This window comes from Alexandromys fortis, unplaced genomic scaffold (assembly GCF_014885135.2).
Source record: "Alexandromys fortis isolate MF-2015 unplaced genomic scaffold, M_Fortis_MF-2015_v1.1 scaffold_215, whole genome shotgun sequence".
In the NCBI taxonomy this organism is placed as follows: Eukaryota; Metazoa; Chordata; class Mammalia; order Rodentia; family Cricetidae; genus Alexandromys; species Alexandromys fortis.
The window spans coordinates 699,153-712,801 of record NW_026068086.1 but is presented as its reverse complement, the minus strand read 5'-3'; the positions used below and the strand labels follow the sequence as shown (position 1 = coordinate 712,801).

General features: G+C 43.0%; 1 protein-coding gene across 3 annotated transcripts in view; it reads left to right on the top strand.

Annotated features, from left to right (window-relative positions):
• Positions 1-13,649, top strand: part of Phactr2 (phosphatase and actin regulator 2) — a 275,578-nt gene that overhangs the window by 62,454 nt on the left and 199,475 nt on the right. The gene's annotated exons all lie outside the window — the stretch shown is intronic.

The following is a 13,649-nucleotide window of genomic DNA, read 5'->3' as shown; positions in this document are numbered from 1 at the left end:
ACCTTGATTTAAAAAAAAAAAAGCTTCCTGCCATGCTAGGACCTTTATTTTGATATCCACTTTATATGTTACAGATGTAAATATTCACCCAAATTTCAAGGGAACAGATCCCTGGGATGAATTCTAGTCCTCCTTGGAACCTTTTCAATGACAAAGACTTGAGGTGCTTTGTTGTTATTGATCTCAAGGAGTGAAAGAGCGCTGTTAGGATAAAGAAACGGAACAATACCCCAATGTTCTACTTAGTTTAGCCACCCTGAGACAAACATGCTGGATGAATCATCCCAGACTGGCGGTACTGTTTTAATATTCATTCTGCAACCTTTTCCTGCTCCCTTCCAATTGACCGAGTGGGTGGGTTAGAGGCAGAATCACTCAGGAAAGCGTTTGCTCCTGTTAAGACTCCAGAGTTTTCCTCTGGTGTAGACTATTTTTAATTATAAGCAGTATCAACTGGAGGCTTTTAGAATAGGCCTGTCAAGATCGAAGAGTATTTGAGAATTAGTTAGTTCATAGAGCTGCACCAATGCTAGCCATGACGCAAATTAAATAATTCAGCTGTCTCAGATGAATTATAGATACTTTCTCAACTAGACACATCTATCGCCATTGAATCTTGGTATTTGGTCCTGTAAAACTGGCTATGAAGCTGGGTGCCCTGGTGCACACCTTTAATCCCAGCACTCAGGAGGCAGAGGCAGGCAGATCTCTCTGTGAGGTCGAGGCCAGCCTGGTCTACAGAGTAAGTTCCAGGACAGCTAGGGCTGTAACACAGAGAAACCCCTGTCTTGAAAAGCCAAAACCCAAACCAGAAAAGAAAAACTAGTTATGGAAATACTTTCCTTGACCCAGAAAGCCAGATCTGTGAGTTTCTTTCCCTTTTTAGCTCTCCATGGCCCCTTTCTGAGTTGAGATGATCATCCTTTCTTGGGGCTGTTTCTTGGTAGTTATTCGTGTTGCTGAGACTGCCCTTTGCCTGAGCGGTACTAGCAAGACTGTCTTACCTGTTGGTGTCCTTGGATTCTGACCAGAGCATCATCGACACATGCTTAGCACGCCATGTTTCCAAGTGGATAACGTAGCAGGCAGCGAGGTGATGTTTCAGAAATACCAAATCCCTCAATCAAACACCACAGCCTCCAACTGTGTAGCTGTTGTTAGTGCTCATAGATCTAACTGCAGATCACATGAACTCAATGGGTTGACCCACAATCCTGCCCCCCCCCCTGCCCTGTGACTGGTGGCAGCAATGCTCTTGTTGTCCACACTGCTCTCCTCTCTCCATTCGTGGATTCTGTGCTCCCAGGGTGCAGGTCAAGCCCACACCATTCTTTGTGAAGCTCTGTAGTTTTCCTTCGTCCTCCTTGAATCTATCTTGTGTATTTCCTCCCTAACGCACCCGTCCCCACACCATGGAAGAGCACTCTCCCCCAAAGTAGAGGAGGGACAGGAATTCTTTCCAGGGAGACACTTGCTCACCCTAGCTGCCCAGAAGTCAGAGAAATAGCTCTTCGGTTTTGCTGGCTTGCATTCTTCTAGGGAACATCAGCCACTTTGCTGTGTTAACTCCCACAATTGCTCTGAAACCTGACACTGGCTTCCCAGTGGGTGGCAAAGACCATGCATTTCCACCAAATGGCTGCCTGTGACTGCTCCCATCAGCCACCATCCAGGACCTCAAGTCCCCACTCTCTGCTGTCCTGTGCCAAATGCAGGAGCACCGGCTTGTGACAGGAGAATGACACACGGCAGCTTTGCAGTTTAGTTCTGACTTTCACTGGATTCTTGCCTTTCTCTTCAGTTCTATTTTTCCTGGCAAAGAGCCAGATGCAAAAGGGTTAGAGGGAGCCCCCCCCCCCCCCGGCAACATTCCTTTCTGTACATATGGTTGCACTTGAGTTCTTGTTAAAAATGTTTTTAAAATGTTTGTCATTGGCCTAAATACTGTTGGTGTTAGCTGCAGAGGCATTCTGGAGCCAGGTTTTGGAATGCCATATGAAGCTAGATTCTGTGCAATCTCCCATGTCTACTATGCTGAAATTCTATATTACTGGAATTCTCCTGGTCTCTCACTACATACTTTTTCATTACCAGCTCAAATCACACTACCTGGTGCCCTGTGCTAATCCCTTCTCCCGTCAGCCATATCTTTTTCCCCAATACACAAAAAACTCAGGTGCACCTAGGAAAGTGATTATGAGGATGTGGGCTGCTCTGTGCCTGTTCTGGAGAGGGGGAAATCTTCTTAAAAGTTGGCAAGAGGGGCCAGTGAGATGGATTGGCCAATAAAGGCACTTTCTGTGCAACCCTGGTGACCTCAGGCCCATCCCATGTAAAGGTACAAAGAGCACAACTGACCCCACAAAGTTGTCCTTTGGCTTCAAATGCATGCCATGGCACTCACTGGCCTCCCCATGCATGTGTTTGCACACACACTAGTAATCGCCGTCATCATCATCTTCATCATCATCATCATCATAGTAATACTAATTTTTAACTTGATGGGATGTTTTTACTAGGACAGGGTAATGTGGTGTGGATTGAATAATAGTTTTAAACATCATAAACTCTAAATCTGTAAATATGCTGTTTTATATGTTAAAGGGAGAGTTAAAGTAAGGTTAACTTAAGGTTAACACTGAATTCAGAAAGTTATCGTGGATTGTTCAGTTGATAGCAATAAAAATACAAGAGTTTATAAGATGGAGACAAGGAAACCAAAAGAGGAGAAGTCCACATGACCATGGAGGCAAAGTTCTGGGTGAAGGGGCTACAACCAAAAGAATGCCCCAGCCTCTAGGCTAGAAGGGACACAATTTAGTACCCCTGACAAGATCCCAGCCCTGTCAACACCTTGATGATGGCCCGTCAAGACTCATTTCATATTCCTACAAGAATGAACTGAAGGGTTGGAGCAGTGTCTCAGTGGGTAAGAATACTGGCTGCTCTCCCAGAGGACCAGGGTTCAGTTCCCAGTACCTATATGATGGTTCACAGGCATCCCTAAGTTTAGTTCCAGGAAATCTGATGCCCCTTTATGGCCTCCAAAGGTACCAGGCTTGCACATACACCCAGACAAAAATTACTCCTACCCATAAAAATATTTTTAAAAAGAGCGAGTCGAAGTTGCATTAAGCTGGTAACTGTAATGTTTTGTTACAGCAGCAACACTAAACTGATACTGATGAAAAGACATTGACGGAAACAATCTGAGGACAGAGCCACCAAACTAGACACAGAAAACCAGTGGAGGAAGGCTAAGTTTCTCCAAGAACAACTGCTCATCCTGACCCATGTACCTGCTTGTATGTTAGAGCCTGGTGAAACTTTGAATGTTAGCCAAAATCTGTCTTGTTCTGCATTTTAGATGCAGACACTCACCTCCTTTTCTTCTATAGCTCCTGAGCATCTTCCTAGGACCACCTTGGTGGTTGCACTGGATCTGGCCCACCTCAGAGACGTTCGCTGGTTGTTTCTCCTGACAAGTCTGTGGAGATGCTGGTATTGGTGCTCACTGTTCACTGTGTCAAGTTAACCAATGTGGGCAGTGAGCACAGAGGCCAAGTTCATTAGTTGAACTGAGTAGCTACTCACTCTGACCTCCATTGAACAGTTAGCCATTTGGGGACTCAGCACTTGGCTCCAGAGTGTCACTTTCGCTAATAAGGAAAGATTTGGGTCACCTCTACTTCATTTGATAAGATAAAATCACAAGGATGACAAACATTGATATCCCACTCTACACATTTTGGGCTCTGAGATGTAGGTAGAAACTTCCCTGGATTCTGTAAGAAGCTCAGAGAGAAACTGATGAAAGAATTTCTTTTGAAAGTGAAAGGTAGACTTTAAGAATTTTAAAGATTTTCCTGCTGCTGAAATAACCAAAACAATGGCCCTGCTTGGACCACAGTGTAAACTGGGCTGTCCATCATGAGCCTGGTCACTCACTCATTCTAAAAGCAGTCAACCCACATTCGGTGATATTCTAGGGACTGTGAGAAACAATGAGAAGATTCCTGCTTTCGTGGTTTGTAATAGAGGAGAGGCAGCCAATGCGAGTGTAATAAGAAACCACCCCCGCCAACAAACACCATCAACATCAATAAAGAAACGGTCCTGTTTGAATTTAAGTCCCTCGCAGCCCAGAGTACCTTGTTTGATGAATCCCAGACAGATCCCATGCCAAGAACATTGTTGGTTGCAGGGTGTTGTCAGTGTAGGAAAAGCTCTTGAAGATCTGATTTACTTCCTCCTACCTCATCCTGCGATACAGGAACCTGCCTTTATACCAACCTGTCTTTATAGAACCAAGAATCCGGATGGGATCTAAGGGGCTGTAAGTGTGTTCCACTGGCTTGAGCTAAATGCTTTTAGGGGCCAGGCAGCCCATGTGTGTGTCTATAGCCTGAACAAGACAAGGGGCAGTGTGGACTCTGTGCAACTCAGAGTACATGCCTCACGTAAAGCTTTTTCTGTACAGCCTGGCCAAATAACCACATCATGGGCTCACACTTACTTAGACTGGAAGTTGGCAACGTTGAATCATTGGTCATTAAGGCAACAGTCTGACCCCTTCTTCTTCCCTTCCTTTCTTCCACTATTTTATTAGATGCGGTGACACTGTATTGCCACAGATGGTCTATACCTATCAGACTCAAATGACCCTCTCACCTCGCTTTCCCCACTGGCTACATGACAAGCACAAGCCAAGGTGCCCTGCTCTTACCTCTTTATTTTTTCCCCTACATATTGGAGAACATTCCTTTAGTGACTATGGGTGGAGCACTGCCCCAGTCAGGTCCCCCACCCAAGGCTACCAACCCTCCATCAGCTGGGGGAAGCTTGTCAGCTTCTTGGTTGACAATACAAGGATTAGTTTTGATCGTTAGTTTGATTAGATTAACCAACACTTAAAGTTTTAACGAGGCACCCCTTTGTGTGGGAGTGTCTGTGGAAGAGTTTCCTTCCTGGCCTTTTACTGAGGAGGGAAGATCTACCCCAATGAGGGTAGTACAGTCTCATGGGACTGAAGGAGAAAACTGGTCTGAACTCTAGCCTTCTTGTCTCTCTGCTTTCTGAAGTGGACTGCGCTGAGCTAGCTCACATTCCTGTTGGTATTACTGCCTTCCCTTGCCACGATGGACTGGAAGTCACTCAACCGTGAGCCAGAAGAAAACCTTCTTCTGCTAAGCTTCCTGTCGGGAATCTGGTTACAGTGAAGTGAATATGTGAGGTAGATTCCCTGACTGATGTGAATTCATCGCGGTGGGTTCGCTATCTGTAGCTTGAAGAGAGAACTTTCTTAAGCTGTGGATTTCTGGGGCAGATTTTCAAGACCAGGTTTCTTCCCTTATTCACTAATTTGTAAGAGAGGACATCCCCCACATGCAGTGGTCACTGTCCTTTAGGTGTTAGTCTGCCTTTTTGACTGAACAATAGGACCAAGAGCTTTCTTTTTGGGGGCAACTACCCAGCTCACATCAGACAGGAGCTTTCTTTCACACGGCTGTGATGTGGTTGAACTGCTGCCGACCCAATCATTTTTTGAACACTGGCCATAGAAAAAAAAAGTGCATGTCAAGTTTCTGAAAATGATTTTTAAAAATCCTTAGAGTGACACGTACATCGATCTGAGTAATGGCAAGCATGCATCATTGTGCTTTGGCTTATAGATTTATGATTTAGACTTCCTTCAGAAACAATCTGAAAATGCTGGTGTCTTCTGGAATTTAGAAAGACGCTCAAATCGGTGCAATGGCCCACCATGGTTGTAGGTGGCCTTTTCTTTCCCACCTTGCCAGTCCCCAAATAACCAACACGGAGACTTAACATTAATTATAAACGTGTAGCTGATAGCTTAGACTTCTTACTAACCGACCCTTACAACCTAAATCAACCCATACTTCTTATCTATGCTCTGCCACAAGGTGGTACCTTTTTTCAACATGGGACATTCATCTTGCTTCTTTCTGCCTCTCTTGTGACTCTTCCAACTCCACCCTTCTTCCCGGCATTCTCATTGCCTCGAAAATCCTGCCTCGCTATCATTCATTCAGCATTTTATTAGCAATGAGAGAAACACATGTTCACAGTGTACAGAAAGATTATTCCACAGCACATGGTGATTTTCACACCAAGACCACTGAATGCTATTGAAGACCAAGAGACGTTGATTGTTGTTTTTGTTTTTGCCAAGACATGAAAAATTAGCCTTTACTAGTCAAATTGAGAGATAAACCAAGAGTTTTAAAACAGGTTCTTTTACACAGAATCTAGGAATTCCATCATCTTAGATGTTCTGATAGAATAGAGTTGTTTTTGTTTTGATTTTCCATTCCCGCGATACCATGCATCTACCTAGACACTCGCTGCTGCAGAAGGTTGGACTTTTGGGTCCCAGAGGCCCTTTCTCATCTCTCATTCTTTGGCATTGAGAGGGGACTACATCCCATGGCTTTTACTTTGTGACGGAGGAAGGTTTTTTCTAATCAGGATCTCCTCCTGGGTATACACTTGAGCATCTGTCTTCTTCATGCAGTACTAATAATATCCACACTGATGTTAAGTGCCCAAAATGTGCAAGATCAAAAAGTCTGCTAAGTACTCATTTTAAAAATAAACTCAGCTTGTCTGAGAATGCAGCTCAATGGTAGAGTGCTTACCTAGCATGCATAAGCCTCTGGGTTGAGATGTATACCTTGGGAACAAAGAAGGCAATAGTCCCATCAACTCATAGATGAGCATTAATTCTATGAAAATCACAAGAGTTATTTAAAAAGGAGTATGAGGAGGCAAAGATTAGACAAAGGAGTAAAAGCTTGAAAATCTTGGGAGATGCCAACGAGTCTACACCTTTGATCTCTTTGTAGTGGTTTGAAAGACAATGGACCCAAAGGAAGTGGCACTCTTAGAAGGTGAGAAGGTGTGGCCTTGCTTGTCTTGTTGGAGGAAGTGTTCACCATGAAGTGGGGCTTTGAGGTCTCATATATGCTCAAGATTCCTTCCAGTGTCTCAGTTCACTTCCTGTTGCCTGCAAGATGTAGGACGCTTGGCTACTTCTCCAGCACCATGTCTGCTAGCACACCACGAAGCTGTACCATGGTGATAATGCACTAAACATCTGAAAGTGTAAGCCTCTTTACAGCAATAGAAACAGTAATGCATCTCCTTTCTGAAAAGTATGATTTGGGAACTGCAAGGGCACAGAGGAGCCATGAGAAGGGGAGTGTTGAGATAATGCAATGAGTAAATCTAGTGCTTAGACAGCACAGCTGAGATCGGCTACCCCAAGTTAATCTTGGTGCCAGTTTTTCATAGAGTGAGAATTCTAACCTAGAGCCAATGACACTCTGTTCCTCTGCTGTAGTGTAGTAAAGACAACATTGTCCTTTTGGGTCCTATCATCCAGAAAACATATACCAAGGAACACAAAGAATAAACCTTAAATAGAGCTTGGGGATGTAGACTCAGTTGGAATACTTGTCTAACATGCAGGATGCCTTGGAGTCAATCATTACCACTGCACAAAAAGTAGGCTTGGTGGTTTGGGCCTGTCATCTCAGCACTGAGGAGCTAGAGACAGGAGGATAAGAGGTTCGAAGACATTTTTAGCTACGTAGAAAGATTAAGGCCAATCTGGATACGTAATATCCTGTCTCAAAAACCAAACAAGAGAGATGTAATAAAAATGTCAATGTAAAACACACAAAGTAGTAAGTTTATGTGGTCGTGAGTAGAAGTGGAGCGATAGAAGATTCTTGTTATTTCCTGCTAGCTAGGAAAGGCTTCAGCGAAAAAATGACAGCATCAAGGGAGAGAGGGGGAGGAAGGGAGGGAAGAAGGAGGAAGTGATGTCTAGTGACTAAATAGGGAAAGACATGTGTCAGAGTTTGCTGACCAGATGGAAGATATATAGACTTATAGATGGTCATGGCAATAGCTCTGAATGAATGAATGAATGAATGAATGAATGGAGTGAGGACACAAAAACCATTTTGGTAGAATTAACTGATGCTACAGATAGCCAGTAAGTGGGGCACTGCAGTAATTTATCACAGAAATCGTCATGCTCTCTCAATATATACGTCAATATATAATTAAAAAGTTACATTGTCTGGTATGAATCATGCGTATTATGCAGCATAAAAATAAAACACCTTGAAAGCCAAGCTCAAGACAAGATGAACATTTCAAAAGGGCAAGTGCAGTGCATGACTAAGACATGCATTTTATTGATAAAAGTTTTTAATTTTTGAATGAGAGCAATAAATAGCATAATGGTTTAAAACCTTGATCTAATGACTCACAAAAGAGCACAAAAGTTAATTTTTCTTCTTTTTAATGTCAGAGTAGAAAAACACCTCTTTGAAGAAGTGCACCATTGGCTGGGTCCCGTGAATCCCACGGACCTTTGTGGATAATTCTTGGTGAAAACCCAGCTAGCGAATGGCTTGTTCTCTTTTGTCCACAGTTGTTCAGAAAAGCCAATCAATGCGTGTTGCTTCTTTTGTAATCTTAGTGAATGAGCTGAAAAGCCGTGGAAATTCTCCCTTTTAAAGCTTTTCCAACTAGATCACAAAATCTGCATCCTAATTTATGTCAACCCCATGAGTCGAACCCCGTTCAGCAAGTTGTGAGTTTGGTAGCTGGACAGGGTGAAGATGCCAAGGAAATATGTAGGCTAAATATTACTGTTGCTTAATAGCGTATTGTTTGCTTATTTATTCATTTATTTGGGCTGTGGAAGGGCTCAGGGCCTCACAGACATAAGGCAAGCACCCTAACATCAAGCTGCACCCTCTGCCTGGCTTCTTATCTTTACATAAAAATAAATGTTGGCAGATGTTCTTCTGTGGTCTTTCCTCACAGCAGTGAATCATTGTGTTCTGCTCTTTGATACACATTCCACCCATGCTAGAGCAGATTTTAGTGTTCATATTTTATTGATGTGTGTGTTGAAGGGTTTAGTTTACATATTTTATTTGTGTGTGTTGGAGGGTAGGTGGCACAAATGCCATGGCCTGCACGTGGAGGTCAGAGGACAGCGTTGCAAAGTCAGTTTTCTCTTGACCACCTTTCCATGGGTTCCAGGAATCAAGCTCGGGTCATTAGGCTTGCTGGACAAGTGCCTTTAGCCATTGGGTCATTTCTCTGATACCTAGAGACAGCTGTTTAATGCCACCAAGCTATTACCATTCTTATAGTAGATACTCCAAGTTTTCAAGACGATATAGAACTATAAATTTTCTTAACAAAAACCATCTAAAACTATCTATCATGCCCAAACCTAAAGTTATCCAAAACGTATTTGCTTTGGAAACTTTAAACTTTCTCATTTCTCATATTTATACAGTTTTACTTTTGTGTGTGTGTACACATATGCGGGTATACATGCACTAACCTCAGTTATTGTTCCTTGGGTCTTATCCACCTTGTTTTGCTCATTTTTTGTTTATATAAAATTATCACAGCACAGTCAATAATAAACAATACATTTTCTTAGCTTCTTACTGTGTCTTTCTTTAAACCTTTCTTTGTACCTTCTCTTTGGTTTTCTTTTTATTTTACTAAGATGCTGCACCATCCTATCGTCATTTTTAGTCTTTGCACCAATAACTATGCAATACTCTGATTTAATGATAGTATGGGTAGGGTGGCATCAGGGATTCCCTGAAATTCTTTTCTTCAGGCATCTAAAATTATTCAGGAGGAGTCTATATGGGCCTAAATTCCGTGCCTTTTGTATTTCCTATTTATTTATTTATTTATTTTTCATACTTGATTATTTTTATAGATACAATTTATCTCTTGATGAGCACCCTTATTACCTCTTCCGTAGCGTGGAATTCATAATCAACAGGGAAATCATGTTACTTGTTCATTTTAGTACTAGCTGTAGTAAGATACAGTCATGTACTACATAAGGACACTCTTCCACTTGATGACACCCATCTGGCAGAGTGGTCCCCTAGGACTGTAAGGGAGCTGAAGATTGTCCATTATCCTCTTTCTATTGTCTCGTCACATTATCGCCATTGTAACGTCCAAGCACAATGCAGTGCTCCTGCGTGCAGTGACGCTGCTGTAAATGGAGCCACTATGCTGTCCATCATGTCCTTCGTGGAGAAGTATAATCTCTGCAATTGCACTCAGTATGTAATACTTGATGGTGCTAAGTGACTATGTCATTGGTTTACGCATCCACTCCACCATAATTTATAGATGTTTTTGTGCATTTGCCTTCCACTTACAGAGCATAGTCACTGTAAAGGGAATGCCTTGTTCTTCTAGAAGCATCTTCATCTATCTAGGGCTTCACATGTCTTTTGACTGAACCAGGGCTGCATCCTATGATTGACTTCCATATTTAAGAGTGTGTAAGCACAGCATGTGACATTTATATAAGGACAAGATTGTCCAATGGCCCATTCCAGACCATGTCCCATTACTAAGTGACATTTGACTATTTCATAATTTGGCTGCTTTATTTATCTCTGGTTCACATCATTGGATTTTTTCCTTTTTTTCCTTGTCTTTTAATTGTTTTATGGTATTGAAGTCACCTCTGTCTTGTCTGTCTGTGCCTCACTCTAGTCAGAATTTCTAAGGACACTTTGGGGTACCTACACTATTTTGAGGGGATAATGTTGATCCAGCACTTATCAACATGAAACTTACTAATTCTTGGTATGGGAAGTCCTTCTGTATATGTGTTGATTTTATTGGTTAATGAATAAAGAACCTGGCTTGGCCTGTGATAGGGCAGAGTAGAGCTAGGTGGGGCGGGGGTGGGGTGTGGTGGGAACTAAACCGAATGCTGGGAGAAAGAAGGCGGAGACGTGAGAAGCCATGTAGCTACCAGAGGGGAAAGATACGAGCTGTTAGCTGGAACCTTGACGGTAGGTTATGAGCCTCATAGTAAAATATAGAAATAATGGATGGGTCAATTCTAGATGTAAGAGCTAGCTGGCAATACTCCTAAGCTATTGGCCAGACAGTATTGCAAATAATATAGTTTCTGAGTGATTATTTTGGTTGGGAAGCCGGGAATGATCAAGCAGCCTCCTACTACTACAAATTCTCAATTTGAGAGCTTAGCTTTTCATTGTGGCCTTATGAAGTTGTGGGTTTTTCAACCTCGTCTCTTGAGTCAGCCAAGCATTCTATTCAGGTGTGGCGTGTGGCTCTGCCTCCTTTCTCACATGGTGCTCCTGAAAACCCATCAGTACCGTGGAGCTGAGCCTTGGCCTCCAGCTTGCCTGACGAGGAGCATTAAGCACAGCTGGGTTCTGGAATCACCCTGCCCACTGCTTGGAGCTTTGGGGTCTTTTAGAACCCAAAAAAATGGTTTATAGCTCTTGAGTCCACCTGGAAATTGCTTGTGGGGTATTTTCCTCACCATTGCTCTGTATCTAGAGCACTGGAATGATACCCAACGTGGATTTATCAAAATGTCTTGACTGAAAAGTCTATACTTGCCAGATGACAGTGACTGGCAGGTAAAACTTCACGAAGAACTAGAGGTCAGGTAATCTGAGGGCAATGCAAAGTCTCAGGGTTTAGTGTTAAGATTTTAAAGGTTTTGATGTGCATGTGCTTATGCATATGGGTGTATCAATATAAGTGTACATGCATTCGTTTGCATGTGTACAGAGGTCAGTCTCTTTCACCACTACTCAAGTGGCAACTTTTTTTTTTGAGACAAGGTCTTCATTAGCCTAGACTCATCAGTTAAGCTAGGATCTGCTGTCTGCATCTCCCCAGCACTGGGATTACAAGCATGTGCCACCATGCGCAGAATTCTGGGGGTGAAACCCAGGTCCTCATGCTTATATAGCAAGGATTTTATTAACTGGGTCACAGTGCCACCCTTATCCAACATCTTGGGTCTGGAGAAATATCTCTGTTGGTAAAGTTTGCCTTGCATGCACAAGGTGCTAGGTTTGGTCCCTAGCATCTTATAAAGGCATTGTGCTGAAGGCCTTTAATTCTGATACATAGGAAGTAGAGGAGGAGAATCTTGAGTTCAGAGTTATCTTCAGTTATGTCAAGAGTGCAGCTTTCAGTGCCATCGTGAGGTTCAAGAGACACCATCTTAAAAAAAGAAAAAAGGAAGCTGGGTAGTGGTGGTACACTCCTTTAATCCTAGCACTCAGGAGGCAGAGACAGGAGCATCTCTGATTTTGAGGCCAGCCTGGACTACAGACTGAGTTCCAGAATAGACAGGGCTATGCAGAGAAACACTGTCTTGAAAAAATGAAACAAAAGATCTAACTAGGAAGGAAACTAGTTTGGAAGAAGAAGGGGTTAGCAAGAGTGGGTGGTAGAGGAGACAGCAATGGGGCAAACAATCTAGTTACACTGTATACGTGTATGAAACTGTCAAAGAGACTTTTTTTTTTAAAAAAAAAGATACTATGTGGGAAATGCCACTGATAAATGGAGAGCAATGAATGTTAGCAATTGGTTCAGGAATCCCCAAACACACCCTTCAACTTCAGGGAAATCTCCAGAGGAGATTATTCAAGTAACCTAAAACACAGGCACCCCACAGCTGCACTGTCTAAAATCCAGACAGCGAAAGTGTCAGGCAGATGCCTCATGCTTAAGCCCAGACTCTCCTGGAAAGATTGTGACAGAACTTTCTTGCATGTATTTTTATTTTTTAGGAATTTGTTTGTCTGCTAATGGGTCAGAAATTTGGGTTAGTCTTAGGAGAGTTATGAACCCTAGAACTTGGCTTATCAAAATTATGTCTTATAGCTGTTTTTGTAAAATCAGTGGCCAAGATACCTTCAGAACGGATTCCCAGCAAAATTTGTTTCTAAAGGAACTGGGAGCAATCTTTCTCATGGGATGTTGATATTCCAGCACATTTTAAAAATATATATCTTAGGAAAAAATCAGAACGTGAAAAGGTCAAGCAGCCAAACAGACTGAGCCTCGTTTCCAGGAGCTGTTGGGACAGGACCTGTGGGGGAAGAAGGGGCAAGCAACAGAATAACTTGAGCAATTTATTCTCTTAATTTTTCCATGGTAAGGGAGAGTCTGGCTTTGCGAGGAATCCAGTGCATGCACCGAAGTATGGCATTTTGAACCTGAGAGTCAAGAACTTCTCTGCCCCCTTGGAAATGTATCTCTGGCTTTGGCTGTTCACAGCATCCATAGGAACTGCCCTGAATCCCCCCCCCCCCAGAACTCTAAAATGCAGAATGCTGTTGCCCAGGCTCCTCCCTGTGGCCCCTTCCCCATTCCCCATCTATTAGGAAACTTAAGAAATGATACAAAGGGCTGAGATACAGTTTAAGGGTAAAGCATTTGCTAAATATATGAGCTATATTTAAGCTCCAGAACCACAAGTTTCATCTTGATTAGTGAACCCTGAATAACTTTATAGGAAACCCAGACAAATCTGTGCATGCACGTGGAGCCTAGAAGAGAGTCTTGGGTGGCCTCCTCGATCACATTCCACCTGTTCCTTTGAGGCAGGCTCCCTCCCTGAATCTGAGGCGCATGTTTTCTCAGCTAGGCTGGAAAGCAGCAAACCACAGCAATCCTCTTGGTGACGCTTCTCGATTGAGCTGGGCTTCCAGGAGGGGCTCCGAGATCCAAATTCCGGTCCTCATGACGGCTCTTCCTGTTCTCCTAAC